At 35.9% G+C, this 22,357-nt stretch overlaps 1 protein-coding gene across 1 annotated transcript in view; it reads right to left on the reverse strand.

Annotated features, from left to right (window-relative positions):
• The window catches only part of LOC144344279 (uncharacterized), a 148,826-nt gene that overhangs the window by 14,774 nt on the left and 111,695 nt on the right, over window positions 1-22,357 (reverse strand). The gene's annotated exons all lie outside the window — the stretch shown is intronic.

Here is a 22,357-nt window from a genome sequence, read left to right on the forward strand (position 1 = left end):
GAGACAAGTCTGTTTGACTGTCTTTCTATACTTGGGATTACGGGACAAGTCTGCATGACTATCTTTCTATAATTGGGATTACGGGACAAGTCTGTTTGACTGTCTTTCTATATTTGGGATTACGAGACAAGTCTGTTTGACTGTCTTTCTATATTTGGGATTACGGGACAAGTCTGTTTGACTATCTTTCTATATTTGGGATTACGGGACAAGTCTGTTTGACTATCTTTCTATACTTGGGATTACGAGACAAGTCTGTTTGACTGTCTTTCTATACTTGGGATTACGGGACAAGTCTGTTTGACTGTCTTTCTATATTTGGGATTACGAGACAAGTCTGTTTGACTATCTTTCTATACTTGGGATTACGAGACAAGTCTGTTTGACTGTCTTTCTATACTTGGGATTACGGGACAAGTCTGTTTGACTATCTTTCTATATTTGGGATTACGGGACAAATCTGTTTGACTATCTATACTTGGGATTACGGGACAAAACTGTTTGACTATCATTCTATACTTGGGATTACGGGACAAATCTGTTTGACTATCTTTCTATATTTGGGATTACTGGACAAAACTGTTTGACTATCTTTCTATACTTGGGATTACGGGACAACACTGACTGACTATCTTTCTGTATTTGGGATTACTGGACAAGTCAATTTGACTATATTTCTATATTTGGGATTACGGGACAAGTCTGTTTGACTATCTTTCTATATTTGGGATTACGGGACAAATCTGTTTGACTATCTCTCTATACTTGGGATTACGGGACAAATCTGTTTGACTATCTTTCTATACTTGGGTTTACGGGACAAAACTGTTTGACTATCTTACTATACTTGAGATTACAGGACAAGTCTGTTTGACTATCTTTCTGTATTTGGGATTACGGGACAAATCTGTTTGACTATCTTTCTATATTTGGGATTACGGGACCAAACCGTTTGACTATCTTTCTACATTTGGGATTACGGGACAAAACTGTTTGACTATCTTTCTGTATTTGGGATTACGGGACAAAGTTTGTTTGACTATCCTTCTATACTTGGGATTACGGGACAAAACTGTTTGACTATCTTTCTATATTTGGGATTACGGGACAAAACTGTTTGACTATCTTTCTATACTTGGGATTACGGGACAAAACTGTTTGACAATCTTTCTAAACTTGGGATTACAGGACAAATCTGTTTGACTATCTTTCTATACTTGGGATTACGGGACAAAGTTTGTTTGACTATCTTTCTATACTTGGGATTACGGGACAAGTCTGTTTGACTATCTTTCTGTATTTGGGATTACGGGACAAAGTTTGTTTGACTATCCTTCTATACTTGGGATTACGGGACAAAACTGTTTGACTATCTTTCTATATTTGGGATTACGGGACAAAACTGTTTGACTATCTTTCTATACTTGGGATTACGGGGCAAAACTGTTTGACAATCTTTCTAAACTTGGGATTACAGGACAAATCTGTTTGACTATCTTTTTATACTTGGGATTACGGGACAAAGTTTGTTTGACTATCTTTCTATACTTGGGATTACGGGACAAGTCTGTTTGACTATCTTTCTATATTTGGGATTACGGGACAAAACTGTTTGACTATCTTTCTATACTTGGGATTACGGGACAAAACTGTTTGACAATCTTTCTAAACTTGGGATTACAGGACAAATCTGTTTGACTATCTTTTTATACTTGGGATTACGGGACAAAGTTTGTTTGACTATCTTTCTATACTTGGGATTACGGGACAAAGTTTGTTTGACTATCTTACTATACTTGGGATTACGGGACAAGTCTGTTTGACTATCTTTCTGTATTTGGGATTACGGGACAAAACTGTTTGACTATCTTACTATACTTGGGATTACGGGACAAGTCTGTTTGACTATCTTTCTGTATTTGGGATTACGGGACAAAGTTTGTTTGACTATCCTTCTATACTTGGGATTACGGGACAAAACTGTTTGACTATCTTTCTATATTTGGGATTACTGGACAAAACTGTTTGACTATCTTTCTATACTTGGGATTACGGGACAACACTGTTTGACTATCTTTCTGTATTTGGGATTACGGGACAAAACTGTTTGACTATCTTACTATACTTGGGATTACGGGACAAGTCTGTTTGACTATCTTTCTGTATTTGGGATTACGGGACAAAGTTTGTTTGACTATCCTTCTATACTTGGGATTACGGGACAAAACTGTTTGACTATCTTTCTATACTTGGGATTACGGGACAACACTGTTTGACTATCTTTCTGTATTTGGGATTACTGGACAAGTCAATTTGACTATATTTCTATATTTGGGATTGCGGGACAAGTCTGTTTGACTATCTTTCTATATTTGGGATTACGGGACAAATCTGTTTGACTATCTTTCTATACTTGGGATTACGGGACAACACTGTTTGACTATCTTTCTGTATTTGGGATTACTGGACAAGTCAATTTGACTATATTTCTATATTTGGGATTGCGGGACAAGTCTGTTTGACTATCTTTCTATATTTGGGATTACGGGACAAATCTGTTTGACTATCTCTCTATACTTGGGATTACGGGACAAATCTGTTTGACTATCTTTCTATACTTGGGATTACGGGACAAAACTGTTTGACTATCTTACTATACTTGGGATTACGGGACAAGTCTGTTTGACTATCTTTCTGTATTTGGGATTACGGGACAAAACTTTTTGACTATCTTACTATACTTGGGATTACGGGACAAGTCTGTTTGACTATCTTTCTGTATTTGGGATTACGGGACAAAGTTTGTTTGACTATCCTTCTATACTTGGGATTACGGGACAAAACTGTTTGACTATCTTTCTATATTTGGGATTACGGGACAAAACTGTTTGACTATCTTTCTATACTTGGGATTACGGTACAAAACTGTTTGACTATCTTTCTATAATTGGGATTACGGGACAAGTCTGTTTGACTGTCTTTCTATATTTGGAATTACGGGACAAGTCGGTTTGACTGTCTTTCTATATTTGGGATTACGAGACAAGTCTGTTTGACTGTCTTTCTATACTTGGGATTACGGGACAAGTCTGTTTGACTATCTTTCTATATTTGGGATTACGGGACAAGTCTGTTTGACTATCTTTCTATACTTGGGATTACGGGACAAGTCTGTTTGACTGTCTTTCTATATTTGGTATTACGGGACAAGTCTGTTTGACTGTCTTTCTATATTTGGGATTACGAGACAAGTCTGTTTGACTGTCTTTCTATATTTGGGATTACGGGACAAGTCTGTTTGACTATCTTTCTATATTGGGGATTACGGGACAAGTCTGTTTGACTATCTTTCTATACTTGGGATTACGAGACAAGTCTGTTTGACTGTCTTTCTATACTTGGGATTACGGGACAAGTCTGTTTGACTGTCTTTCTATATTTGGGATTACGAGACAAGTCTGTTTGACTATTTTTCTATACTTGGGATTACGAGACAAGTCTGTTTGACTGTCTTTCTATACTTGGGATTACGGGACAAGTCTGTTTGACTATCTTTCTATATTTGGGATTACGGGACAAGTCTGTTTGACTGTCTTTCTATATTTGGGATTACGAGACAAGTCTGTTTGACTGTCTTTCTATATTTGGGATTACGAGACAAGTCTGTTTGACTGTCTTTCTATACTTGGGATTACGGGACAAAACTGTTTGACTATCTTTCTGTATTTGGGATTACGGCACAAAGTTTGTTTGACTATCTTTCTATACTTGGAATTACGGACAAGTCTGTTTGACTATCTTTCTATACTTGGGATTACGGGACAAGTCTGTTTGACTGTCTTTCTATATTTGGGATTACGGGACAAGTCTGTTTGACTGTCTTTCTATATTTGGGATTACGGGACAAGTCTGTTTGACTATCTTTCTATATTTGGGATTACGGGACAAAGTTTTTTTGACTATCTTTCTATACTTGGGATTACGGGACAAATCTGTTTGACTATCTTTCTATATTTGGGATTACTGGACAAAACTGTTTGACTATCTTTCTATACTTGGGATTACGGGACAATTCTGTTGACTGTCTTTCTATATTTGGGATTACGGGACAAGTCTGTTTGACTGTCTTTCTATATTTGGGATTACGAGACAAGTCTGTTTGACTATCTTTCTCTATTTGGGATTACGGGACAAGTCTGTTTGACTATCTTTATATACTTGGGATTACGGGACAAGTCTGTTTGACTATCTGTCTGTATTTAGGATTACGGGTCAAATCTGTTTGACTATCTTTCTATACTTGGGATTACGGGACAAGTCTGTTTGACTATCTTTCTATATTTGGGATTACGGGACAAGTCTGTTTGACTATCTTTCCATACTTGGGATTACGGGACAAGTCTGTTTGACTATCTTTCTATATTTGGGATTACGGGACAAAGTTTGTTTGACTATCTTTCTATATTTGGGATTACGGGACAAGTCTGTTTGACTATCTTTCTATATTTGGGATTACGGGACAAAGTTTGTTTGACTATCTTTCTATACTTGGGATTACGGGACAAATCTGTTTGACTATCTTTCTATATTTGGGATTACTGGACAAGTCAATTTGACTATATTTCTATATTTGGGATTACGGGACAAGTCTGTTTGACTATCTTTCTATATTTGGGATTACGGGAGAAATCTGTTTGACTATCTTTCTATATTTGGGATTACTGGACAAAACTGTTTGACTATCTTTCTGTATTTGGGATTACTGGACAAGTCAATTTGACTATATTTCTATATTTGGAATTACGGGACAAGTCTGTTTGACTATCTTTCTATATTTGGGATTACGGGACAAATCTGTTTGACTATCTCTCTATACTTGGGATTACGGGACAAATCTGTTTGACTGTCTTTCTATATTTGGGATTACGGGACAAGTCTGTTTGACTGTCTTTCTATATTTGGGATTACGGGACAAGTCTGTTTGACTGTCTTTCTATATTTGGGATTACGGGAGAAATCTGTTTGACTATCTTTCTATATTTGGGATTACTGGACAAAACTGTTTGACTATCTTTCTGTATTTGGGATTACTGGACAAGTCAATTTGACTATATTTCTATATTTGGAATTACGGGACAAGTCTGTTTGACTATCTTTCTATATTTGGGATTACGGGACAAATCTGTTTGACTATCTCTCTATACTTGGGATTACGGGACAAATCTGTTTGACTGTCTTTCTATATTTGGGATTACGGGACAAGTCTGTTTGACTGTCTTTCTATATTTGGGATTACGAGACAAGTCTGTTTGACTATCTTTCTCTATTTGGGATTACGGGACAAGTCTGTTTGACTATCTTTATATACTTGGGATTACGGGACAAGTCTGTTTGACTATCTGTCTGTATTTAGGATTACGGGTCAAATCTGTTTGACTATCTTTCTATACTTGGGATTACGGGACAAGTCTGTTTGACTATCTTTCTATATTTGGGATTACGGGACAAGTCTGTTTGACTATCTTTCCATACTTGGGATTACGGGACAAGTCTGTTTGACTATCTTTCTATATTTGGGATTACGGGACAAAGTTTGTTTGACTATCTTTCTATATTTGGGATTACGGGACAAGTCTGTTTGACTATCTTTCTATATTTGGGATTACGGGACAAAGTTTGTTTGACTATCTTTCTATACTTGGGATTACGGGACAAATCTGTTTGACTATCTTTCTATATTTGGGATTACTGGACAAGTCAATTTGACTATATTTCTATATTTGGGATTACGGGACAAGTCTGTTTGACTATCTTTCTATATTTGGGATTACGGGAGAAATCTGTTTGACTATCTTTCTATATTTGGGATTACTGGACAAAACTGTTTGACTATCTTTCTGTATTTGGGATTACTGGACAAGTCAATTTGACTATATTTCTATATTTGGAATTACGGGACAAGTCTGTTTGACTATCTTTCTATATTTGGGATTACGGGACAAATCTGTTTGACTATCTCTCTATACTTGGGATTACGGGACAAATCTGTTTGACTGTCTTTCTATATTTGGGATTACGGGACAAGTCTGTTTGACTGTCTTTCTATATTTGGGATTACGAGACAAGTCTGTTTGACTGTCTTTCTATATTTGGGATTACGGGACAATTCTGTTTGACTGTCTTTCTATATTTGGGATTACGAGACAAGTCTGTTTGACTATCTTTCTATACTTGGGATTACGGGACAAATCTGTTTGACTATCTTTCTATATTTGGGATTACTGGACAAAACTGTTTGACTATCTTTCTAAACTTGGGATTACAGGACAAATCTGTTTGACTATCTTTTTATACTTGGGATTACGGTACAAGTCTGTTTGACTGTCTTTCTATATTTGGGATTACGGGACAAGTCTGTTTGACTGTCTTTCTATATTTGGGATTACGAGACAAGTCTGTTTGACTATCTTTCTCTATTTGGGATTACGGGACAAGTCTGTTTGACTATCTTTCTATACTTGGGATTACGGGACAAGTCTGTTTGACTATCTCTCTGTATTTAGGATTACGAGTCAAATCTGTTTGACTATCTTTCTATACTTGGGATTACGGGACAAGTCTGTTTGACTATCTTTCTATATTTGGGATTACGGGACAAGTCTGTTTGACTATCTTTCCATACTTGGGATTACGGGACAAGTCTGTTTGTCTATTTTTCCATACTTGGGATTACGGGACAAATCTGTTTGACTATCTTTCTATACTTGGGATTACGGGACAAGTCTGTTTGTCTATTTTTCCATACTTGGGATTACGGGACAAGTCAATTTGACTATCTTTCTGTATTTGGGATTACGGGACAAGTCTGTTTGACTATCTTTCTATATTTGGGATTACGGGACAAAGTTTGTTTGACTATCTTTCTATATTTGGGATTACGGGACAAGTCTGTTTGACTATCTTTCTATATTTGGGATTACGGTACAAAGTTTGTTTGACTATCTTTCTATACTTGGGATTACGGGACAAATCTGTTTGACTATCTTTCTATATTTGGGATTACTGGACAAGTCAATTTGACTATATTTCTATATTTGGGATTACGGGACAAGTCTGTTTGACTATCTCTCTGTATTTAGGATTACGAGTAAAATCTGTTTGACTATCTTTCTATACTTGGGATTACGGGACAAGTCTGTTTGACTATATTTCTGTATTTGGGATTACTGGAAAAGTCAATTTGACTATCTTTCTATATTTGGGATTACGAGACAAGTCTGTTTGACTATCTTTCTATATTTGGGATTACGGGACAAAGTTTGTTTGACTATCTTTCTATACTTGGGATTACGGGACAAATCTGTTTGACTATCTTTCTATATTTGGGATTACGGGACAAGTCTGTGTGACTATCTTTCTATATTTGGGATTACGGGACAAGTCTGTTTGACTATCTTTCTATATTTGGGATTACGGGACAAAGTTTGTTTGACTATCTTTCTATATTTGGGATTACGGGACAAAGTTTGTTTGACTATCTTTCTATACTTGGGATTACGGGACAAATCTGTTTGACTATCTTTCTATATTTGGGATTACTGGACAAATCTGTTTGACTATCTTTCTATATTTGGGATTACGGGACAAGTCTGTTTGACTATCTTTCTATATTTGGGATTACGGGACAAAGTTTGTTTGACTATCTTTCTATACTTGGGATTACGGGACAAATCTGTTTGACTATCTTTCTATATTTGGGATTACTGGACAAGTCAATTTGACTATATTTCTATATTTGGGATTACGGGACAAGTCTGTTTGACTATCTTTCTATATTTGGGATTACGGGAGAAATCTGTTTGACTATCTTTCTATATTTGGGATTACTGGACAAAACTGTTTGACTATCTTTCTGTATTTGGGATTACTGGACAAGTCAATTTGACTATATTTCTATATTTGGAATTACGGGACAAGTCTGTTTGACTATCTCTCTATACTTGGGATTACGGGACAAATCTGTTTGACTGTCTTTCTATATTTGGGATTACGGGACAAGTCTGTTTGACTGTCTTTCTATATTTGGGATTACGAGACAAGTCTGTTTGACTGTCTTTCTATACTTGGGATTACGGGACAAGTCTGTTTGACTATCTTTCTATATTTGGGATTACGGGACAAGTCTGTTTGACTGTCTTTCTATATTTGGGATTACGAGACAAGTCTGTTTGACTGTCTTTCTATATTTGGGATTACGAGACAAGTCTGTTTGACTGTCTTTCTATACTTGGGATTACGGGACAAAACTGTTTGACTATCTTTCTGTATTTGGGATTACGGCACAAAGTTTGTTTGACTATCTTTCTATACTTGGGATTACGGACAAGTCTGTTTGACTATCTTTCTATATTTGGGATTACGGGACAAAGTTTTTTTGACTATCTTTCTATACTTGGGATTATGGGACAAATCTGTTTGACTATCTTTCTGTATTTGGGATTACTGGACAAGTCAATTTGACTATATTTCTATATTTGGAATTACGGGACAAGTCTGTTTGACTATCTTTCTATATTTGGGATTACGGGACAAATCTGTTTGACTATCTTTCTATACTTGGGATTACGGGACAAGTCTGTTTGACTATCTGTCTGTATTTAGGATTACGGGTCAAATCTGTTTGACTATCTTTCTATACTTGGGATTACGGGACAAGTATGTTTGACTATCTTTCTATATTTGGGATTACGGGACAAGTCTGTTTGACCATCTTTCCATACTTGGGATTACGGGACAAGTCTGTTTGACTATCTTTCTATATTTGGGATTACGGGACAAGTCTGTTTGACTATCTTTCTATATTTGGGATTACGGGATAAAGTTTGTTTGACTATCTTTCTATATTTGGGATTACGGGACAAGTCTGTTTGACTATCTTTCTATATTTGGGATTACGGGACAAAGTTTGTTTGACTATCTTTCTATACTTGGGATTACGGGACAAATCTGTTTGACTATCTTTCTATATTTGGGATTACTGGACAAGTCAATTTGACTATATTTCTATATTTGGGATTACGGGTCAAGTCTGTTTGACTATCTTTCTATATTTGGGATTACGGGAGAAATCTGTTTGACTATCTTTCTATATTTGGGATTACTGGACAAAACTGTTTGACTATCTTTCTGTATTTGGGATTACTGGACAAGTCAATTTGACTATATTTCTATATTTGGAATTACGGGACAAGTCTGTTTGACTATCTTTCTATATTTGGGATTACGGGACAAATCTGTTTGACTATCTCTCTATACTTGGGATTACGGGACAAATCTGTTTGACTATCTTTCTCTATTTGGGATTACGGGACAAGTCTGTTTGACTATCTTTCTATACTTGGGATTACGGGACAAGTCTGTTTGACTATCTGTCTGTATTTAGGATTACGGGTCAAATCTGTTTGACTGTCTTTCTATATTTGGGATTACGAGACAAGTCTGTTTGACTATCTTTCTATACTTGGGATTACGGGACAAATCTGTTTGACTATCTTTCTATATTTGGGATTACTGGACAAAACTGTTTGACTATCTTTCTATACTTGGGATTACGGGACAAGTCTGTTTGACTGTCTTTCTATATTTGGGATTACGGGACAAGTCTGTTTGACTGTCTTTCTATATTTGGGATTACGAGACAAGTCTGTTTGACTATCTTTCTCTATTTGGGATTACGGGACAAGTCTGTTTGACTATTTTTCCATACTTGGGATTACGGGACTACACTGTTTGACAATCTTTCTATACTTGGGATTACGGGACAAATCTGTTTGACTATCTCTCTATACTTGGGATTACGGGACAAATCTGTTTGACTATCTTTCTATATTTGGGATTACGGGACAAATCTGTTTGACTATCTTTCTATACTTGGGATTACGGGACAAAACTGTTTGACTATCATTCTATACTTGGGATTACGGGACAAATCTGTTTGACTATCTTTCTATATTTGGGATTACGGGACAAGTCTGTTTGACTATCTTTCTATATTTGGGATTACGGGACAAAGTTTGTTTGACTATCTTTCTATACTTGGGATTACGGGACAAATCTGTTTGACTATCTTTCTATATTTGGGATTACTGGACAAGTCAATTTGACTATATTTCTATATTTGGGATTACGGGACAAGTCTGTTTGACTATCTTTCTATATTTGGGATTACGGGAGAAATCTGTTTGACTATCTTTCTATATTTGGGATTACTGGACAAAACTGTTTGACTATCTTTCTGTATTTGGGATTACTGGACAAGTCAATTTGACTATATTTCTATATTTGGAATTACGGGACAAGTCTGTTTGACTATCTTTCTATATTTGGGATTACGGGACAAATCTGTTTGACTATCTCTCTATACTTGGGATTACGGGACAAATCTGTTTGACTGTCTTTCTATATTTGGGATTACGGGACAAGTCTGTTTGACTGTCTTTCTATATTTGGGATTACGAGACAAGTCTGTTTGACTGTCTTTCTATATTTGGGATTACGGGACAATTCTGTTTGACTGTCTTTCTATATTTGGGATTACGAGACAAGTCTGTTTGACTATCTTTCTATACTTGGGATTACGGGACAAATCTGTTTGACTATCTTTCTATATTTGGGATTACTGGACAAAACTGTTTGACTATCTTTCTAAACTTGGGATTACAGGACAAATCTGTTTGACTATCTTTTTATACTTGGGATTACGGTACAAGTCTGTTTGACTGTCTTTCTATATTTGGGATTACGGGACAAGTCTGTTTGACTGTCTTTCTATATTTGGGATTACGAGACAAGTCTGTTTGACTATCTTTCTCTATTTGGGATTACGGGACAAGTCTGTTTGACTATCTTTCTATACTTGGGATTACGGGACAAGTCTGTTTGACTATCTCTCTGTATTTAGGATTACGAGTCAAATCTGTTTGACTATCTTTCTATACTTGGGATTACGGGACAAGTCTGTTTGACTATCTTTCTATATTTGGGATTACGGGACAAGTCTGTTTGACTATCTTTCCATACTTGGGATTACGGGACAAGTCTGTTTGTCTATTTTTCCATACTTGGGATTACGGGACAAATCTGTTTGACTATCTTTCTATACTTGGGATTACGGGACAAGTCTGTTTGTCTATTTTTCCATACTTGGGATTACGGGACAAGTCAATTTGACTATCTTTCTGTATTTGGGATTACGGGACAAGTCTGTTTGACTATCTTTCTATATTTGGGATTACGGGACAAAGTTTGTTTGACTATCTTTCTATATTTGGGATTACGGGACAAGTCTGTTTGACTATCTTTCTATATTTGGGATTACGGTACAAAGTTTGTTTGACTATCTTTCTATACTTGGGATTACGGGACAAATCTGTTTGACTATCTTTCTATATTTGGGATTACTGGACAAGTCAATTTGACTATATTTCTATATTTGGGATTACGGGACAAGTCTGTTTGACTATCTCTCTGTATTTAGGATTACGAGTAAAATCTGTTTGACTATCTTTCTATACTTGGGATTACGGGACAAGTCTGTTTGACTATATTTCTGTATTTGGGATTACTGGAAAAGTCAATTTGACTATCTTTCTATATTTGGGATTACGAGACAAGTCTGTTTGACTATCTTTCTATATTTGGGATTACGGGACAAAGTTTGTTTGACTATCTTTCTATACTTGGGATTACGGGACAAATCTGTTTGACTATCTTTCTATATTTGGGATTACGGGACAAGTCTGTGTGACTATCTTTCTATATTTGGGATTACGGGACAAGTCTGTTTGACTATCTTTCTATATTTGGGATTACGGGACAAAGTTTGTTTGACTATCTTTCTATATTTGGGATTACGGGACAAAGTTTGTTTGACTATCTTTCTATACTTGGGATTACGGGACAAATCTGTTTGACTATCTTTCTATATTTGGGATTACTGGACAAATCTGTTTGACTATCTTTCTATATTTGGGATTACGGGACAAGTCTGTTTGACTATCTTTCTATATTTGGGATTACGGGACAAAGTTTGTTTGACTATCTTTCTATACTTGGGATTACGGGACAAATCTGTTTGACTATCTTTCTATATTTGGGATTACTGGACAAGTCAATTTGACTATATTTCTATATTTGGGATTACGGGACAAGTCTGTTTGACTATCTTTCTATATTTGGGATTACGGGAGAAATCTGTTTGACTATCTTTCTATATTTGGGATTACTGGACAAAACTGTTTGACTATCTTTCTGTATTTGGGATTACTGGACAAGTCAATTTGACTATATTTCTATATTTGGAATTACGGGACAAGTCTGTTTGACTATCTCTCTATACTTGGGATTACGGGACAAATCTGTTTGACTGTCTTTCTATATTTGGGATTACGGGACAAGTCTGTTTGACTGTCTTTCTATATTTGGGATTACGAGACAAGTCTGTTTGACTGTCTTTCTATACTTGGGATTACGGGACAAGTCTGTTTGACTATCTTTCTATATTTGGGATTACGGGACAAGTCTGTTTGACTGTCTTTCTATATTTGGGATTACGAGACAAGTCTGTTTGACTGTCTTTCTATATTTGGGATTACGAGACAAGTCTGTTTGACTGTCTTTCTATACTTGGGATTACGGGACAAAACTGTTTGACTATCTTTCTGTATTTGGGATTACGGCACAAAGTTTGTTTGACTATCTTTCTATACTTGGGATTACGGACAAGTCTGTTTGACTATCTTTCTATATTTGGGATTACGGGACAAAGTTTTTTTGACTATCTTTCTATACTTGGGATTATGGGACAAATCTGTTTGACTATCTTTCTGTATTTGGGATTACTGGACAAGTCAATTTGACTATATTTCTATATTTGGAATTACGGGACAAGTCTGTTTGACTATCTTTCTATATTTGGGATTACGGGACAAATCTGTTTGACTATCTTTCTCTATTTGGGATTACGGGACAAGTCTGTTTGACTATCTTTCTATACTTGGGATTACGGGACAAGTCTGTTTGACTATCTGTCTGTATTTAGGATTACGGGTCAAATCTGTTTGACTATCTTTCTATACTTGGGATTACGGGACAAGTATGTTTGACTATCTTTCTATATTTGGGATTACGGGACAAGTCTGTTTGACCATCTTTCCATACTTGGGATTACGGGACAAGTCTGTTTGACTATCTTTCTATATTTGGGATTACGGGACAAGTCTGTTTGACTATCTTTCTATATTTGGGATTACGGGATAAAGTTTGTTTGACTATCTTTCTATATTTGGGATTACGGGACAAGTCTGTTTGACTATCTTTCTATATTTGGGATTACGGGACAAAGTTTGTTTGACTATCTTTCTATACTTGGGATTACGGGACAAATCTGTTTGACTATCTTTCTATATTTGGGATTACTGGACAAGTCAATTTGACTATATTTCTATATTTGGGATTACGGGACAAGTCTGTTTGACTATCTTTCTATATTTGGGATTACGGGAGAAATCTGTTTGACTATCTTTCTATATTTGGGATTACTGGACAAAACTGTTTGACTATCTTTCTGTATTTGGGATTACTGGACAAGTCAATTTGACTATATTTCTATATTTGGAATTACGGGACAAGTCTGTTTGACTATCTTTCTATATTTGGGATTACGGGACAAATCTGTTTGACTATCTCTCTATACTTGGGATTACGGGACAAATCTGTTTGACTATCTTTCTCTATTTGGGATTACGGGACAAGTCTGTTTGACTATCTTTCTATACTTGGGATTACGGGACAAGTCTGTTTGACTATCTGTCTGTATTTAGGATTACGGGTCAAATCTGTTTGACTGTCTTTCTATATTTGGGATTACGAGACAAGTCTGTTTGACTATCTTTCTATACTTGGGATTACGGGACAAATCTGTTTGACTATCTTTCTATATTTGGGATTACTGGACAAAACTGTTTGACTATCTTTCTATACTTGGGATTACGGGACAAGTCTGTTTGACTGTCTTTCTATATTTGGGATTACGGGACAAGTCTGTTTGACTGTCTTTCTATATTTGGGATTACGAGACAAGTCTGTTTGACTATCTTTCTCTATTTGGGATTACGGGACAAGTCTGTTTGACTATTTTTCCATACTTGGGATTACGGGACTACACTGTTTGACAATCTTTCTATACTTGGGATTACGGGACAAATCTGTTTGACTATCTCTCTATACTTGGGATTACGGGACAAATCTGTTTGACTATCTTTCTATATTTGGGATTACGGGACAAATCTGTTTGACTATCTTTCTATACTTGGGATTACGGGACAAAACTGTTTGACTATCATTCTATACTTGGGATTACGGGACAAATCTGTTTGACTATCTTTCTATATTTGGGATTACTGGACAAAACTGTTTGACTATCTTTCTATACTTGGGATTACGGGACAACACTGTTTGACTATCTTTCTGTATTTGGGATTACTGGACAAGTCAATTTGACTATATTTCTATATTTAGGATTACGGGACAAGTCTGTTTGACTATCTTTCTATATTTGGGATTACGGGACAAATCTGTTTGACTATCTCTCTATACTTGGGATTACGGAACAAATCTGTTTGACTATCTTTCTATACTTGGGATTACGGGACAAAACTGTTTGACTATCTTTCTATACTTGGGATTAAAGGACAAGTCTGTTTGACTATCTTTCTGTATTTGGGATTACGGGACAAATCTGTTTGACTATCTTTCTATATTTGGGATTACTGGACAAAACTGTTTGACTATCTTTCTGTATTTGGGATTACTGGACAAGTCAATTTGACTATATTTCTATATTTGGAATTACGGGACAAGTCTGTTTGACTATCTTTCTATATTTGGGATTACGGGACAAATCTGTTTGACTATCTCTCTATACTTGGGATTACGGGACAAATCTGTTTGACTATCTTTCTATATTTGGGATTACTGGACAAAACTGTTTGACTATCTTTCTATACTTGGGATTACGGGACAACACTGTTTGACTATATTTCTGTATTTGGGAACACTGGACAAGTCAATTTGACTATATTTCTATATTTGGGATTACGGGACAAGTCTGTTTGACTATCTTTCTATATTTGGAATTACGGGACAAATCTGTTTGACTATCTCTCTATACTTGGGATTACGGAACAAATCTGTTTGACTATCTTTCTATACTTGGGATTACGGGACAAAACTGTTTGACTATCTTTCTCTATTTGGGATTATGGGACAAGTCTGTTTGACTATCTTTCTATACTTGGGATTACGGGACAAATCTGTTTGACTATCTTTCTCTATTTGGGATTACGGGACAAGTCTGTTTGACTATCTTTCTATACTTGGGATTACGGGACAAGTCTGTTTGACTATCTGTCTGTATTTAGGATTACGGGTCAAATCTGTTTGACTATCTTTCTATACTTGGGATTACGGGACAAGTATGTTTGACTATCTTTCTATATTTGGGATTACGGGACAAGTCTGTTTGACCATCTTTCCATACTTGGGATTACGGGACAAGTCTGTTTGACTATCTTTCTATATTTGGGATTACGGGACAAGTCTGTTTGACTATCTTTCTATATTTGGGATTACGGGATAAAGTTTGTTTGACTATCTTTCTATATTTGGGATTACGGGACAAGTCTGTTTGACTATCTTTCTATATTTGGGATTACGGGACAAAGTTTGTTTGACTATCTTTCTATACTTGGGATTACGGGACAAATCTGTTTGACTATCTTTCTATATTTGGGATTACTGGACAAGTCAATTTGACTATATTTCTATATTTGGGATTACGGGACAAGTCTGTTTGACTATCTTTCTATATTTGGGATTACGGGAGAAATCTGTTTGACTATCTTTCTATATTTGGGATTACTGGACAAAACTGTTTGACTATCTTTCTGTATTTGGGATTACTGGACAAGTCAATTTGACTATATTTCTATATTTGGGATTACGGGACAAGTCTGTTTGACTATCTTTCTATATTTGGGATTACGGGAGAAATCTGTTTGACTATCTTTCTATATTTGGGATTACTGGACAAAACTGTTTGACTATCTTTCTGTATTTGGGATTACTGGACAAGTCAATTTGACTATATTTCTATATTTGGAATTACGGGACAAGTCTGTTTGACTATCTTTCTATATTTGGGATTACGGGACAAATCTGTTTGACTATCTCTCTATACTTGGGATTACGGGACAAATCTGTTTGACTATCTTTCTCTATTTGGGATTACGGGACAAGTCTGTTTGACTATCTTTCTATACTTGGGATTACGGGACAAGTCTGTTTGACTATCTGTCTGTATTTAGGATTACGGGTCAAATCTGTTTGACTGTCTTTCTATATTTGGGATTACGAGACAAGTCTGTTTGACTATCTTTCTATACTTGGGATTACGGGACAAATCTGTTTGACTATCTTTCTATATTTGGGATTACTGGACAAAACTGTTTGACTATCTTTCTATACTTGGGATTACGGGACAAGTCTGTTTGACTGTCTTTCTATATTTGGGATTACGGGACAAGTCTGTTTGACTGTCTTTCTATATTTGGGATTACGAGACAAGTCTGTTTGACTATCTTTCTCTATTTGGGATTACGGGACAAGTCTGTTTGACTATTTTTCCATACTTGGGATTACGGGACTACACTGTTTGACAATCTTTCTATACTTGGGATTACGGGACAAATCTGTTTGACTATCTCTCTATACTTGGGATTACGGGACAAATCTGTTTGACTATCTTTCTATATTTGGGATTACGGGACAAATCTGTTTGACTATCTTTCTATACTTGGGATTACGGGACAAAACTGTTTGACTATCATTCTATACTTGGGATTACGGGACAAATCTGTTTGACTATCTTTCTATATTTGGGATTACTGGACAAAACTGTTTGACTATCTTTCTATACTTGGGATTACGGGACAACACTGTTTGACTATCTTTCTGTATTTGGGATTACTGGACAAGTCAATTTGACTATATTTCTATATTTAGGATTACGGGACAAGTCTGTTTGACTATCTTTCTATATTTGGGATTACGGGACAAATCTGTTTGACTATCTCTCTATACTTGGGATTACGGAACAAATCTGTTTGACTATCTTTCTATACTTGGGATTACGGGACAAAACTGTTTGACTATCTTTCTATACTTGGGATTAAAGGACAAGTCTGTTTGACTATCTTTCTGTATTTGGGATTACGGGACAAATCTGTTTGACTATCTTTCTATATTTGGGATTACTGGACAAAACTGTTTGACTATCTTTCTGTATTTGGGATTACTGGACAAGTCAATTTGACTATATTTCTATATTTGGAATTACGGGACAAGTCTGTTTGACTATCTTTCTATATTTGGGATTACGGGACAAATCTGTTTGACTATCTCTCTATACTTGGGATTACGGGACAAATCTGTTTGACTATCTTTCTATATTTGGGATTACTGGACAAAACTGTTTGACTATCTTTCTATACTTGGGATTACGGGACAACACTGTTTGACTATATTTCTGTATTTGGGAACACTGGACAAGTCAATTTGACTATATTTCTATATTTGGGATTACGGGACAAGTCTGTTTGACTATCTTTCTATATTTGGAATTACGGGACAAATCTGTTTGACTATCTCTCTATACTTGGGATTACGGAACAAATCTGTTTGACTATCTTTCTATACTTGGGATTACGGGACAAAACTGTTTGACTATCTTTCTCTATTTGGGATTATGGGACAAGTCTGTTTGACTATCTTTCTATACTTGGGATTACGGGACAAATCTGTTTGACTATCTTTCTCTATTTGGGATTACGGGACAAGTCTGTTTGACTATCTTTCTATACTTGGGATTACGGGACAAGTCTGTTTGACTATCTGTCTGTATTTAGGATTACGGGTCAAATCTGTTTGACTATCTTTCTATACTTGGGATTACGGGACAAGTATGTTTGACTATCTTTCTATATTTGGGATTACGGGACAAGTCTGTTTGACCATCTTTCCATACTTGGGATTACGGGACAAGTCTGTTTGACTATCTTTCTATATTTGGGATTACGGGACAAGTCTGTTTGACTATCTTTCTATATTTGGGATTACGGGATAAAGTTTGTTTGACTATCTTTCTATATTTGGGATTACGGGACAAGTCTGTTTGACTATCTTTCTATATTTGGGATTACGGGACAAAGTTTGTTTGACTATCTTTCTATACTTGGGATTACGGGACAAATCTGTTTGACTATCTTTCTATATTTGGGATTACTGGACAAGTCAATTTGACTATATTTCTATATTTGGGATTACGGGACAAGTCTGTTTGACTATCTTTCTATATTTGGGATTACGGGAGAAATCTGTTTGACTATCTTTCTATATTTGGGATTACTGGACAAAACTGTTTGACTATCTTTCTGTATTTGGGATTACTGGACAAGTCAATTTGACTATATTTCTATATTTGGAATTACGGGACAAGTCTGTTTGACTATCTTTCTATATTTGGGATTACGGGACAAATCTGTTTGACTATCTCTCTATACTTGGGATTACGGGACAAATCTGTTTGACTATCTTTCTCTATTTGGGATTACGGGACAAGTATGTTTGACTATCTTTCTATACTTGGGATTACGGGACAAGTCTGTTTGACTATCTGTCTGTATTTAGGATTACGGGTCAAATCTGTTTGACTGTCTTTCTATATTTGGGATTACGAGACAAGTCTGTTTGACTATCTTTCTATACTTGGGATTACGGGACAAATCTGTTTGACTATCTTTCTATATTTGGGATTACTGGACAAAACTGTTTGACTATCTTTCTATACTTGGGATTACGGGACAAGTCTGTTTGACTGTCTTTCTATATTTGGGATTACGGGACAAGTCTGTTTGACTGTCTTTCTATATTTGGGATTACGAGACAAGTCTGTTTGACTATCTTTCTCTATTTGGGATTACGGGACAAGTCTGTTTGACTATTTTTCCATACTTGGGATTACGGGACTACACTGTTTGACAATCTTTCTATACTTGGGATTACGGGACAAATCTGTTTGACTATCTCTCTATACTTGGGATTACGGGACAAATCTGTTTGACTATCTTTCTATATTTGGGATTACGGGACAAATCTGTTTGACTATCTTTCTATACTTGGGATTACGGGACAAAACTGTTTGACTATCATTCTATACTTGGGATTACGGGACAAATCTGTTTGACTATCTTTCTATATTTGGGATTACTGGACAAAACTGTTTGACTATCTTTCTATACTTGGGATTACGGGACAACACTGTTTGACTATCTTTCTGTATTTGGGATTACTGGACAAGTCAATTTGACTATATTTCTATATTTGGGATTACGGGACAAGTCTGTTTGACTATCTTTCTATATTTGGGATTACGGGACAAATCTGTTTGACTATCTCTCTATACTTGGGATTACGGAACAAATCTGTTTGACTATCTTTCTATACTTGGGATTACGGGACAAAACTGTTTGACTATCTTTCTATACTTGGGATTAAAGGACAAGTCTGTTTGACTATCTTTCTGTATTTGGGATTACGGGACAAATCTGTTTGACTATCTTTCTATATTTGGGATTACTGGACAAAACTGTTTGACTATCTTTCTGTATTTGGGATTACTGGACAAGTCAATTTGACTATATTTCTATATTTGGAATTACGGGACAAGTCTGTTTGACTATCTTTCTATATTTGGGATTACGGGACAAATCTGTTTGACTATCTTTCTATACTTGGGATTACGGGACAAAACTGTTTGACTATCATTCTATACTTGGGATTACGGGACAAATCTGTTTGACTATCTTTCTATATTTGGGATTACGGGACAAATCTGTTTGACTATCTTTCTATACTTGGGATTACGGGACAAAACTGTTTGACTATCATTCTATACTTGGGATTACGGGACAAATCTGTTTGACTATCTTTCTATATTTGGGATTACTGGACAAAACTGTTTGACTATCTTTCTATACTTGGGATTACGGGACAACACTGTTTGACTATCTTTCTGTATTTGGGATTACTGGACAAGTCAATTTGACTATATTTCTATATTTGGGATTACGGGACAAGTCTGTTTGACTATCTTTCTATATTTGGGATTACGGGACAAATCTGTTTGACTATCTCTCTATACTTGGGATTACGGAACAAATCTGTTTGACTATCTTTCTATACTTGGGATTACGGGACAAAACTGTTTGACTATCTTTCTATACTTGGGATTAAAGGACAAGTCTGTTTGACTATCTTTCTGTATTTGGGATTACGGGACAAATCTGTTTGACTATCTTTCTATATTTGGGATTACTGGACAAAACTGTTTGACTATCTTTCTGTATTTGGGATTACTGGACAAGTCAATTTGACTATATTTCTATATTTGGAATTACGGGACAAGTCTGTGTGACTATCTTTCTATATTTGGGATTACGGGACAAATCTGTTTGACTATCTCTCTATACTTGGGATTACGGGACAAATCTGTTTGACTATCTTTCTATATTTGGGATTACTGGACAAAACTGTTTGACTATCATTCTATACTTGGGATTACGGGACAAATCTGTTTGACTATCTTTCTATATTTGGGATTACTGGACAAAACTGTTTGACTATCTTTCTATACTTGGGATTACGGGACAACACTGTTTGACTATATTTCTGTATTTGGGAACACTGGACAAGTCAATTTGACTATATTTCTATATTTGGGATTACGGGACAAGTCTGTTTGACTATCTTTCTATATTTGGAATTACGGGACAAATCTGTTTGACTATCTCTCTATACTTGGGATTACGGAACAAATCTGTTTGACTATCTTTCTATACTTGGGATTACGGGACAAAACTGTTTGACTATCTTTCTCTATTTGGGATTATGGGACAAGTCTGTTTGACTATCTTTCTATACTTGGGATTACGGGACAAATCTGTTTGACTATCTTTCTCTATTTGGGATTACGGGACAAGTCTGTTTGACTATCTTTCTATACTTGGGATTACGGGACAAGTCTGTTTGACTATCTGTCTGTATTTAGGATTACGGGTCAAATCTGTTTGACTATCTTTCTATACTTGGGATTACGGGACAAGTATGTTTGACTATCTTTCTATATTTGGGATTACGGGACAAGTCTGTTTGACCATCTTTCCATACTTGGGATTACGGGACAAGTCTGTTTGACTATCTTTCTATATTTGGGATTACGGGACAAGTCTGTTTGACTATCTTTCTATATTTGGGATTACGGGATAAAGTTTGTTTGACTATCTTTCTATATTTGGGATTACGGGACAAGTCTGTTTGACTATCTTTCTATATTTGGGATTACGGGACAAAGTTTGTTTGACTATCTTTCTATACTTGGGATTACGGGACAAATCTGTTTGACTATCTTTCTATATTTGGGATTACTGGACAAGTCAATTTGACTATATTTCTATATTTGGGATTACGGGACAAGTCTGTTTGACTATCTTTCTATATTTGGGATTACGGGAGAAATCTGTTTGACTATCTTTCTATATTTGGGATTACTGGACAAAACTGTTTGACTATCTTTCTGTATTTGGGATTACTGGACAAGTCAATTTGACTATATTTCTATATTTGGAATTACGGGACAAGTCTGTTTGACTATCTTTCTATATTTGGGATTACGGGACAAATCTGTTTGACTATCTCTCTATACTTGGGATTACGGGACAAATCTGTTTGACTATCTTTCTCTATTTGGGATTACGGGACAAGTCTGTTTGACTATCTTTCTATACTTGGGATTACGGGACAAGTCTGTTTGACTATCTGTCTGTATTTAGGATTACGGGTCAAATCTGTTTGACTGTCTTTCTATATTTGGGATTACGAGACAAGTCTGTTTGACTATCTTTCTATACTTGGGATTACGGGACAAATCTGTTTGACTATCTTTCTATATTTGGGATTACTGGACAAAACTGTTTGACTATCTTTCTATACTTGGGATTACGGGACAAGTCTGTTTGACTGTCTTTCTATATTTGGGATTACGGGACAAGTCTGTTTGACTGTCTTTCTATATTTGGGATTACGAGACAAGTCTGTTTGACTATCTTTCTCTATTTGGGATTACGGGACAAGTCTGTTTGACTATTTTTCCATACTTGGGATTACGGGACTACACTGTTTGACA

This window comes from Saccoglossus kowalevskii, chromosome 4 (genome assembly GCF_978046115.1).
Source record: "Saccoglossus kowalevskii chromosome 4, keSacKowa6.1, whole genome shotgun sequence".
NCBI lineage: Eukaryota > Metazoa > Hemichordata > Enteropneusta > Harrimaniidae > Saccoglossus > Saccoglossus kowalevskii.